The following is a 12,621-nucleotide window of genomic DNA, read 5'->3' as shown; positions in this document are numbered from 1 at the left end:
AAATTGGACAGTAGAGAATTATGGATTGATCCTGAATTTCCTTTTCCTCTTAACCTGCATTCGTCCTTCCTGGCTACTGGAAATTTTGTCAAATCTGCATAATATGAGGCTAGTAATTAGGTTTTTGAAGCCATGTTAGTGGATAATCTTCAGGTATTGTAAGTGCACAACAGTAGTGATCTATGAGGTGATCTGTTGGGTTAATGAAGCAATATTAAGGTATCGAGACCTTATATCTTAGCCTCTTATAGAAAGAATTCGGACACTGAGAGGTTTGGTCGTGTTGGCCACAGCTTAAAGGAAATGCTGCTACCCAGACATCCCAGGATTGTTATTTCCAAGCGCAGCATGAAACATTTGGATGCCTAGATGCTCGGCTGCTTGAAGTAATGAGCTGATCTTTTCAAGCAGCTTATTTGCACGCACCTTCTGATGCTAAAGGGAAGACATGTCTGTGCTCTGGTTGAGCAATAGGCACCAGCAGATGAAACCAGCGTGTAGGTATAGAGCCCCAGCATGGGCTGGAATCCTGTTCTCCTGCATCAAAGACACAAACTCGCTTTGAAAATTAACCAGGAGCCAGTTCCTGAGCGCAGTACATTGGAGTGTACAAGCCCCTCACCACTGCCCATCGCAACCCCTCCATTTGTCAATTTAACACTCACTCTGCAAATTTATTAATTTACTAAAATCAGACATCTCACTTGTGTGCTGCACCTAAAACCATCATACCATAGTGCCAAATGGGGAAACTGTTCAGTATTAGAGGTTTAGTTATATAGGAAGATATCTGACTCATTATATTTGTGAATGGGGAGTGCTTGGGGATGCAATGTGTAAAATAATTGGTTCTGTTTCACAAACCTGGTGAGCATAACAATTACTTCAGGGCCCATCTCTTAAAACCTTTAAGGTCTCGCCAAGGAAATGGAATGTTTATTCCCCATTTGCCATTCAGACGTTTTGTTTAGTCTGAATTATATGAAATTCAAATTTAATTATGCAGTCTTGCAATGGGTGATAAATGAGAATTGACATTTTATTCAACCTTCAATAAACTACCTGGCAGAATAACTCTCAGACCTTTGCTGTACAGGATCTCAGATGAATAATGGGCACTGAAGTCATGTTTCGGAGACCTGTTGTCAATGGAATCAGGTGAGGAAGGGACAGAAAGGGAAATGTATATCACTTTACTTGCGATCTTATTTCAGGACAGCCAGCCTTTCATTAAGCTGCTTTTCAAAATTAAACAGCAGGTATTTAATCACTCCAATGAAATGCTTTGTCACTGGACAAGAGAATGCAAAGTTGATGTGAGGCCTGCCTGAGGTGAAAACGTCTTCATAAATGAACATGCTCTTCACCCAAAAGATATCACCAAAGCAAATTCAACTTGCTTCAAAAGTAAGCAAAAAATTGATATTAAGGCTTATCATTTTGGGTTTATAACATTTCGAATTCACCAATCAGTTACATGGCTAGATTGGCAAAGGTGGGGCTCTGCTCCTTAGGAGAATAGAAGGTTCAGAGGAGATTTGATAGAGGTGTTCAAAATCATGAGGGGTCTGGACAGAGTTGTTAGGGAGAAACTGTTCCCATTGTTGGAAGGGTTGAGACAGGGCACAGAGCTGATTGGCAAAAGAACCAGAGGCAACATGAGGAAAACTTTTTTTTAACGCAACGACTGTTTAGAATCTGGAACACACTGCCTGAGAGTGTGGTGGAGGCAGACTCAATTGTGGCTTACAAAGGGGAATTAGTTAGTTATTGGAAGGGAGAAATATTGCCAGGCTACAGGAAAAAGCAGGAAAGTGGGACTAGCTGAATTGCTCTTGCAAGGGGCTGGCAAGGATATCATGGACAGAATGACCTCCGGTGCTGCAATCATTCTGAGATTCCACGAAGTCAAATTAAGTTCTATTTTTATAACTTGAGACTTCAGTGTAAAAGGTTAGGAGCATCTGATCCCCAGTATTGTTGCAGCCTGTTGGGCCCATTCACACCACATTCAGCCTTCACTTTTAAATTCCTATTTTGCTATTGCCGTGATTCATAGTGTCTGCAACAGAACAGTTCTGCAGGGCTTTGAAATCCATCTTCCTCTGCCAAATTCTGTGTTTGCCTTAGAGTGTTGCCAACCAGCTGAGAGAGTCAGACAATGCCCGTTAAGTGAAGGTTACTACAATTCACTGTACGTGAAACAATTTGAGAGATGTAATTTGAGCATTATGTAAATGCTAGTCTTTATTGCTGTGCCTGTATCAAGTGTTCAACTTGCTGGAAAAGAGCTGATACTTTTATTCCTGTGTCGCTCATTAGCTTTATTGCTTTCAAATATTTTAGCTGGGTGAACTGCTACTTTCTCTTGCCCTGCAGTTCACTCCATACTGGAACTATGCTGTACATCCTGCCATACAGTCTTTATATCACAAGAAATGCTTCATAGTCAGCACCATTGTAACGCCCGCCCATATCCTAACTTCAGCCCTCGCTGGCTGATGTACATTAGCTCCCAGTCCGGTCATGCCTCAATTTTAAAACGATCATGCTTATGTTCAAATCTCTCCATAGCCTTGCCCCTCTCTACCTCTGCAACTTCCTCCAGCCCTACAGCCATCAGAGACCTCTGAGCCCACCCCCAATTCTGCTCTCCGCGCATCCCTGATTTCCTCCTTCACCATCAACAGTTGTGCTCCCAGCTGCCTGGGTGTTAAGCTCGGGAATTTAGGGATGATAAATGCTGGCCTAGCCAGCGACGCCCACATCCCATGAACACATAAAACAATTCCCTCCCTAAACCCCTCTGCCCCTCCCTCAATCCTCCTTTAAGTTACTCCTGACCTCTTCTCACTTAGCTTTTGGCTGCTTGTCCTTGCATCTCTTGATGTGGCTTGATGTCAATTATCGTTTGACAATTCCTGTGAAGTGACTGGGAACATTTCGCTTTGATAAAGGTGTTCTATAAATAAAAGTGGGTGAGTGGGTGGGGATGGTGGGGGTGGGGGGGTGGGGGATGGTAGTTAGGGTTTCCAATCCTCCAGGATTGGCCTGGAGTCTCCAGGAATTGAAGATTAATCTCCAGGACACTGCTCTGTGCGACCCTGGAGAAACATCATCGGGACGTGAAAAAAAAGAGTTTATTTTTGCCATTTTCTTTGAACATTTCTCTTCACCAGATATAAAAATATTGAAAATGGTTTAAAAAAAAAGGCTGATTGTCTGACAGTCAATCATCATCCAATTGGGTAAAGAGTCTTTTTGCTTTCCACTTGGTGTAGGAAAGCCGTGCGTCACAAGGATGGATGTGTTGGCCGACTAATGGCTGGAGCGAGGGGGCAAATCATGCGATGAAACCTCCAGGAATACATTTAATGAGTGTTGTAGTGTTATTAATCTGTTTAACATTAAACCAAACAAACAATTTATAACTATAATTACTTCTAATATAACTAGAAGAGTACATAGCTGGACGTCGAACTTCAGGAAGGCTGACACTGAAAGGGTTTAGTTGGAAGTACTTAACAGTAGACCTGTGAAAGGTGAGGCCTGATGGCCAATACTGACAAACAAGCTGAGTGAATTGTAACATACTTGTGCACAGCATCCTTTCAGGATGTGCAAATGTGCAATGAAACATCAGTTATGCCTTCATCGCTATTGTTAATGTCCTTTGTGCAAACACTTGTAAATACTGGCGTGTCGTTTATTGGCTATGATGAGTCCAACCCATGGATCTAACTGTTCAGAATATAGGAAGAAAAATAGGAATCAGGAGGAGGCCATTTAGCCCCTTGTGCCTGCACCACCATTCAATTAGATCATGGCCGATCTGTACCTTAGAGCCATTTTACCTGCCTTGCTTCCATAACCCTTAATACCCTCACTGAACAAAAACCTATCAATCTGTGTTGAAATTCCAGGCTTGATAACTTCCTGGGAGAGTACAGTTCACGTAGGGGATCCTCATCATCATGAGCAGTTATTCAAACCCCTGTTTACCCTCAAGCCACCTTCCAATTCCTTGCTGCATCACAGCAGTGGATGCTGTCTGATATTGCATCTCAAATGGTCATGAATCAGGTGTTGAGCGTCAGCAATGTCAGCAGGTTGTTCCTATGATAGGTTGTGGGGTGGGGGAACATCACAGACTATCCTGTAAATGTGCTGATCCAGCGGAAGCTGCTCGAGGAGCTAATTGGAATGGGAAGGATATCCTGTTTCTCTTCTCCCTATGCCCACGGACATCGCGACCAATTATACCAGCCAGACCTCCACCATGGTTACCATCTGCCAGCTTGGCAAATGGCCAGTGATCACACCTGGGCTTTTCTGCTGTATGTGGCTCAGCAACTCATTGCTTCAAAACTGTTGTGAAGCAACAACTAAATTCAATGTGTACTCGAAAATAAACATGAAGCCCGATTGTGCAACTCATCTGTGGGCAATGGTGTGCGATCAATTGTATGATTTGGAACACACTCCCTGAAACTGGTGGTGGAAGCAGGTTCAGTAGTAACTTTGAGAGGCATTTCGATACATACTTGCAGGGGAGAAAGTCCCAGGGCTGTGTGGAAAGAGCAGGGGAATGGGACTTACTGGATAACTCCCTCAAAAAAAAAACCCAACAGAGGCAGGAAGGTCTGAATAGCCTCCTTCAGTGCTTTTTATTAAACTTTATTCCTTCATGGGATGTGGGTGTTGTTGGCATTTGTTGCCCACCCCTCACTGTCCTCAACTGAGTGGCTTGCTAGGCCATTTCAGAGGGCAGTTAAAAGTCAGCCACATTGCTGTGGGTCTGGAGTCACATGTAGGCAAGACCGGGTAAGGACGGCAGATTTCCTTCTCTAAAGGACATTAGTGAACATTGTAAGATTCTATGCGCAACCAAGGTGTGTTTTAATACATCCGTTGGAAAGTATTTCATAACGCTGCCTGTTAATTTTAGATGTGCCATCAGTGCTCCTCACAGATGTTTGCATTCATGTTTTGATATTGATGGGTGTGGTTTATACAGAGGCCTAGCTGACTGAGCATCAGCCATCTGCTGTATTTTACTATATTTTTTTCTTAAGAATAGATTAGGCAACCTTTATGTAACCTTAGCTGCTGGATTATCATGGAATCAGAGAATGGTTACAGCACAGAGGAGGCCATTCAGCCTGTCACGGCTGTGCTGGCCCACTGCAAGAGCAACTCACCTAGTCTCCCTCCCTGCCTTTTGTTTGGGGGAGAAAGGATCAGTTTATGGCAACATAATTCAATCGCTGTGTAAGTTTTCAAGGAGACTCATCAGAGTGAAGGTGAATATTAGCTCCTTTTTATTGAAAAGTTGTTTTTTCTGATCTTAAAAGTAGTTCATAAAAAAAACTCTTTGAGAAACAGCTACAAGGTTTAGTAATTTCATGATGATATTTGTGTAATTTTAAGATAAAAACTACAGGCTAATCACGGGACAGCTAGGTGAAGGCTGCTGTGGCAATGTCAGCTTTTACTGTTTGTACCTTAAGTCTCTTGGCGTAGAATCAGAGAACGATACAGCACGGAAAGAGGTCATTTGGCCCCGCTTTTCCCATAGCCATTCAAATTTTTCCCATTAAATGTTTCTCCGATTGCCTTTTGAAAGTTACGGTGGAAACTGCTTCCACCGCCCTTTCAGGCAGCGCATCCCAGATCATACTTTGCTGTGGAAGGTTTTTATCCTTCCAACCCTTTGGCTCTTTTGGCAATTATCTTAGATCCGTGTTCTCTGGTTACCCGCCTTCTCCCCACAGGAAACAGTTTTTCCTGTTATGATCCTAGACCAGAGCCGTTGGTAAGTTGTTGGTAAGTCCCGGTTCGGGGCCAGTAACGTTTTGTTTAAAGTGGACAGTGTTTGAGATTCCAGATGCTTGCTCAGTGAATTAAGCCACAAGATTCCAAGGGTTTCAAACAAACAAAAATCAAATTTACTGTGCAAGGTCAGAAAGATAAAACGCTTTATAATATTTATTTTATACTCTTAACATTTAAGGTTAACTTGAATTAACAGGCACACTGTGCACAATAAATGCCAAATGAGACCAAAACAGAGTCCACGGATTCCTCAACAACCCGCTCAGACGTCAGTAACTGTGAGTCAGCTAATCTCGCTGAAACTCTCTCTCTCTCATGAGGGATTCCAGTCTTCGCCTTCGAAGATTTAACCTGGAATTCTCTCCAAACGTCACTCCCACTCGGACGGCATCAACATCGGTCCACCTCACAGGGTTTCAAACTCGTCTCCTGAAATTCCAGTCCCTTGGATTCTCAACTCTTCGCTCAAACATCAACTCAGAAACACAACTTCAGCCCTTCGGCTCTGCCGGGCAGAACACGACTGCTCCGAAAAGGTACCTTCGCCCTAACGGCTTGCAACATGGAGTCACCAGCCTTCAGCTGTCTTCTTGGAACTTCAGGGCTTCTTCTGAGCCTACTTCATTTAAAGTCTGCTACTGGCAGCCCCTTTCTTGTTTAGGAGCCTATTTCTCTGCTCCTCTCTTTTCTTCTTAACTTAACTAGCACCTGTCTCTGTTCCCTACGTGGGACTCTTCTTTTTTGGACCTCTCCCTGTCCCTCCTCCCTTTGGGACCTCTCCCTGTCCCATGGCCTGGGACATAACATCCTGATTAAAACTGAATGCCTCTCAAACTTATGTTCACTGACCCTTGAACTGATATGGTGACCTATCACAACATTCCAAGAGGGCCCTGCCCTTGAAACTAGGCGGGAACAAATGTAACAAACATTGGGATATCCAGTACTTTAAATGTTACAATCTCCACAGACTACTAACTCACACAGCACAGGGAAATAGGAAAAGATGGATTTCATCACACTCCTTATTTACTCCCATTCTTGATGTTGAACACCTCCAGCAAATCAAATCACATCAAATTAAATCTCCCCTTAATCTTCGCTCCTCTGAGGAGAATGACCTCAGTTTCTCTCGTCTCTCCACGTAACTGAAGACTTTCATTGCTGCAACCACTCTAGTAAATCTCCTTCTAGGTTCTCTGAAAGACCATAATGTCCTTCCTTAAGCATGGTGCAGAATTGGTTGCAAGACCCCACTTGGGGCCTAAGTGGTATTTTAGAAACATTTACCATGACCTCCTTGTTTTTGCACCATAGCTTCTGCCTCAAGCCATTTGATAATATTTTGAGCTTTTGTGCAATTTGCTGTTGCTCGACGTGCCAGCAGAGAAATGAGAAGCAGTCCCACGACTGGGACTTTTTCATGGGCAGTAGAGTGAGCTTTGGCTTGGCGAGAGATTTAGCCGGTTAGTAACAGCACCTGTAATATTAAAGCTCTTGAAATTTGAGCTACCATTCCAGCTCTGAAATAAGGATGTCAACTTGAAGTTTTTCACCATATTACCTCCCAGTGCCACATCTCCATCGTTGGCCGACATCCCCATCCTCATAGGGCACCACCTGCTAACTGAGTGCTGAAGTGATGATTGATTACCGGGCTGAATGATTCCTAATTTCAACCAGACAGCCCTTTTTCCAACCCCGAGTGTTTTTTGTAACTGATGAGCGAAAGCGTACATAGAAGATATTTTAGGAAAACACAAAATACTTTCTGACAACTTGTTGACCTTTCTTCAAGATTTATCAGACTGGAGATTAATGTAGACCCCCAGAGCAATGCTGGAGAGTTGGAAACCCAATTTTGAGCAATGCTCAGCTCACTCTACTGCCCATGAAAAAGCTGTAAAATCCAGTGACTCTCACTAGACTGGGGACACCTTACTGCATTCTAGTAATCTGTAAATTAAGAATCAAAACTGTGTTAAAATTGCTGATTTAGTATAGAAATACAGCTTCAGCCTTCAGTATTAGACTAGGATCTACAGGATTTATTTGTGCTGTCCTGCTGACAGATTTATATATTGGCAAACCACCCGTAGTGCAATTGTAATTGTATGAATTACTGTCAACGGTTAGCAAGCAGCAAAAGAAAGCAAGTCTTGCACTTATGTAGCGCCCTTAATAGCCTCAGAACATCCCAAAGTGCTTCACAGCCGAGGAAGTACTTTTGACACATCGTCACTGTTGTTACGTAGGAAACACGGCAGCCATTTTGTGCACAGCAAGATCCGAAGGGCATCCATGTGATAATGAAGAGATAACTATTCCTTGTAGGGAAACTTATTGGAGTGTGCGCACATTTCACTCAGGATAAATGATGGCATGAAACACTTCACATCTGTCATTGTAAAACTTAATCTAACAAATGTGACTGAAAGGTTGCTTCATTTTGGGCCCTCTTGCTTTGACTGATGTCTCTTTTGATATGCTGGGCCAAACGGCCTCCTTCTATAATGTGACCATTCTATGATTCTGTGGTTCATTCACATGATGTGGGAGCCGTTGGCAAGGGCAGCATTTATTGCCCACCCCTAGTTGCCCTCGAAAAGTTGGTGGTGAGCCAGCATTCTTGGGCACCTGATTGGGCTCACTAACCATTTCAGAGGGCAGTTAAGAGTCAGTTGCATTGTCGTGGGTCACGTAGGCCTGACTGGTGAGGAAGGCAGATTTCCTTCCCTGAAGGACCTGATTAAACTAGTTGGGTTGCCATTCACTTTAAGGAAGTGTCTACATCCCTGTTCAACATATGATTGTAGCCACATAGCCTGAACACTAGCGTTGGCTGAGAGTGCCATATGTATTTGATTTAAGTAAAGGGACACCGGCAGAGGGCCTATAAATGCCTCCTCAAACTGATTATTGCTACTGAGTGCAGCAAATCCAAATACAAGGAGCCAACCAGTTCTTTCTAAATGATATAAAAATATCTCTCGATTCTCGCGAGTCCTCTGACTGCAATTACGATTAACCTTGGCTGAAGGGAGCCCTCTTGCTAATCATAAAGTTTTTAAAAATATTGTCATGAAATGTGGGTGTTGCTGACAAGGCCAGGATTTGTTACCCATCCCTAAATGCCTTTGAACTGAATGGTTTGCTAGGCCATTTCAGAGGGCAGTTAAGTGTCAACCATATTGCTTTGGATCTAGAGACACATGTAGACCAGACCAGGTAAGGATGGCAGATTTCCTTCCCTCAAGGAACTCCCTTCCTAACAGCACTATGGGTGTACCTACACCACATGGACTGGAATGGTTCAAGAAGGTGGCTCACCGTTACTTTCTCAAAGCCAATTAGGCACGGGCAATAAAAATGCTGGCCTACCCAGCGATGTCCAGGCCCCACAAAAATAATTTTGAAAAATTAGTGAACCAGATGGGTTTTTTATGACAATTGATGATAGTTTCATCTACCATTACTGAGGTTAACTTTCAATTCCAAATGTATTAATTAATTCAATTTAAATTCCACCAGTTGCTGTGGTGGGATATGAACCCGTGTTCCCAGAACATTAGCATGGGGTCTTCTGGGCTTCCAGTCCAGCGACATTACTAATATGCCCAATCATAACAGGTAGTGCAGAGGATATAGAGAAGGAGGAACTTAGAACAATCACCATCACTGGAGAAAAAGTACTGGGCAAACTATTGGGATTAAAGGGTGACAAGTCCCCAGGACCTGATGGCCTACAGCCCAGGTTCTTAAAGGGAGTGGCAGCGGAGATAGTGGATGCATTGGCTATAATATTCCAAAATTCCCTGGATTCTGGAAAGGTTCCAGTGAGTTGAAAAAATGCTAATATAAACCCTTACTCAAAAAGGGAGGGAGGCAGAAAATAGGAAACTATAGACCAGTTAGTTTAACGTCTGTTGTTGGGAAATTATTGGAATCCATTATTAAGGAAGTAGTAATGGGGCATTTGGGAAGTCAAAATGCAATCCATCAGAGTCAGCATGGTTTTATGAAGAGTAAATCGTGTTTGACTAATTTGCTCGAGTTCTTTGAAGATGTGATAAGCAAAGTGGATAATGGGGATCCTGTAGATGTAGTGTATCTGAACTTCCAGAAGGCCTTTGATAAGGTGTTGCACAAAAGATTAATACACAAGATAAGATCACATGGAGTTAGAGGTAATATATTAGCTTGGATAGAGGATTAGCTAACCAACAGAAAGCAGTGGGTTGGGATAGATGGGTCTTTTTCTGGATGGCAAGCTGTAACTAGTGGGGTGCCACAGGGTTTGGTCTTTGGGCCCCAACTATTTACAATCTATATTAATGACTTGGATTCAGGGATAGAAGGTACTATAGCTAAATTTGCAGATGACACCAAAATAGGTGGGAAAGTAAGTTGCAAGGAAGAAATAAGAAATTTACAAATGGATATGGACAGGTTAGGTGAATGGGCCAAAATTTGGCAGATGGAGTTTAACGTGGATAAGTGTGAGGTTATCCATTTTGGTCGGAAGAATAAAAAGGTGACTTATTATTTAAATGGAGAGAAACTTCAGAATGCTTCAGTGCAGAGGGATCTGGGTGTCCTTGTGCATGAATCGCTGAAAGCTATTATGCAGGTACAGCAGGTAATAAGGAAGGCAAATGGAATTTTGGCATTTATTGCTAAAGGAATAGAGTATAAAAATAGGGAAGTGTTGTTGCAACTGTACAAGGCATTGGTGAGACTGCACCTGAAGTACTGTGCACAGTTTTGGTCCCTTTACTTGAGGGAGGATGTAGTTGCACTGGAGGCAGTTCAGAGGAGGTTCACTTGATTGATTCCAGAGATGTGGGGCTTGTCTTATGAGGAGAGATTGAGCAGTTTAGGCCTATACTCACTAGAGTTTAGAAGGATGAGAGGAGATCTATTTAAGGTATATAAGATGATAAAGGGGAAAGACAAAGTAGATGTGGAGCGGATGTTTCCCCTTGTGGGGCATTCTAGAATGAGAGGCCATAGTTTTAGGCTAAAGGGCGGTAGATTTAAATCAGAGATGAGGAAGAATTCCTTTTCTCAAAGGGTCGTGAATCTGTGGAATTCACTACCTCAGAGTGCAGTGGTTGCCGGGACGCTGAATAAATTTAAGGAGGAGATAGACAGATTTTTAATTAGTAACGGGTTGAATGGTTATGGGGAGAGGGTGGGAAATTGGAGTTGAGGCCAAAATGAGATCAGCCATGATCATAATGAATGGTGGGGCAGGCTCGAGGGGCTGAATAACCTATTTCAGCTCCTAGTTCTTATGTTTATCTTCCCACCAGCCTTAAGCTGATGCAAACTCTGATATGAGGGTCTCGGAAGGTGCCATAAAAAAAAATGCTGACACAAGTCACTGGAAGGGTCGGGTCCCACGCAAGGAGTTTGATATTTGATATTGGCTGAGGTATTTTGCCTCTGAGAACTGTGCCAATCAGTCCATGTGGGACCTAGAAGGTTGAAGGGTTGGTTGAATTCAAGTCTGTGGTAAACACAAAGGGGTTACAAGAAGATCCAATCTCGGTTCTGGTTTTAAAGATTTGTTTTTTCTTGCCCTTCAGGAAATCAGAATAAAGGAGGAGGAAGTTTGTGCAGAAAGTGGAATTTACTGTAAGTAATAAGTCCTCCTTACATTTACAGCCTCCTATAAAACACACACGACTGTAGATTAAATTTCTACTTTTAGTAGATACTGAGTTTAGCTGAACTTTCACAGTGTAAGAATATATCAATAGAGCAAAAGTTCCAGATTATGTAATAAAAAAGTCACAATTTAACAGGGGTTTATTTATTACCAGACTATTTACAATAGTAGATAGATTCTAAGTGATCATTGGGTATGTTGGTTTGGGCTGCCAACTCTCCAGGGTTGTCCTGGAGTCTCCAGGAATTAATGATTAATCTCAGGACCGCTGCTGCCAGCAACACCCACAAGGAACATCATAGGGGCAAGAAGCAACTGTGCTTTTAAAGGAAGAGTTCTTTGAAAACTTCTGCCTGTTGGAATTTATGAGATGAGGAGGAAAGCCTGTTTGGATCATTTTTGTCAGTCAGTCAGATGTTGTCCAGAATTTTGCTGTGGTAATGACAAAGAAGCTGTCAGTGTTCACCGTCCTGACTCCCCTGAACCGGACAGACTCTGGGAGGCTGCGGAGTAACGTGGAGATCCAGAAGTTGCTGTCATTGCGTTTACGATCTTCCGTGGGCTGCACTGATCGCAATCTCCATTACAATCGAGGAACTGACGGGAATTTCCAGTCTTGCTGGAGAAATCCTGAGAATATTAATACCTTGTTGAATGAGGTGTAAGTGGGTTTTTAAATGGCATATTAACTTCAAAGTTACTGCTAAACATCCTCACCGGGCCTGAAAAGTTAATTTTATATTCGTTAAATGACTCAATGATAAAATTCCAATGATAAACCTTTTTTTCCCTTTAAAGTATGTTTATGCTTATTTTAGCTTCTCAGAATGCAGTTATATTGTTACTTTGCTATCTGAAAATTAAAATTGAAGGATTTTATCTACTTTTAACTTCCCAGTTTGCTCTGTGTGAATACTTTGATTTGATTGGTTGCCCGCTTCCTTGCTGACATCACTGCTGTTGTGCGCTAAGACATTCCCTGGATTTGGCGTCAGGTTTGAACTGCCACGGGAAAGGAGGAAATGTCCATCACGGAGATCGCTAGTGTTTTGGGGGCAGCTTTTTTTGGGGGTGCATGGCTGCTGACCAAAAATCCAGGCCAGTGAGTCTAC

The 12,621-nt window shown here is 42.7% G+C and overlaps 1 protein-coding gene across 3 annotated transcripts in view; it reads left to right on the top strand.

Annotated features, from left to right (window-relative positions):
• The window catches only part of ndst2a (N-deacetylase/N-sulfotransferase (heparan glucosaminyl) 2a), a 494,353-nt gene that overhangs the window by 224,328 nt on the left and 257,404 nt on the right, over window positions 1-12,621 (top strand). For 2 of the 3 annotated variants that reach the window (XM_078531006.1, XM_078531010.1), the window contains one exon: window positions 11,427-11,475. The gene's annotated coding sequence lies outside the window, so the exon portion shown is untranslated. Of the gene's footprint in view, window positions 1-11,426; window positions 11,476-11,799; window positions 12,171-12,621 lie in introns of those variants that run through there. The other variant, XM_078531008.1, reaches the window with a different exon arrangement.

The sequence above is a fragment of the Cetorhinus maximus genome, chromosome 27, assembly GCF_964194155.1.
Source record: "Cetorhinus maximus chromosome 27, sCetMax3.hap1.1, whole genome shotgun sequence".
NCBI lineage: Eukaryota > Metazoa > Chordata > Chondrichthyes > Lamniformes > Cetorhinidae > Cetorhinus > Cetorhinus maximus.
This window is presented reverse-complemented; position numbering and strand designations above follow the sequence as displayed.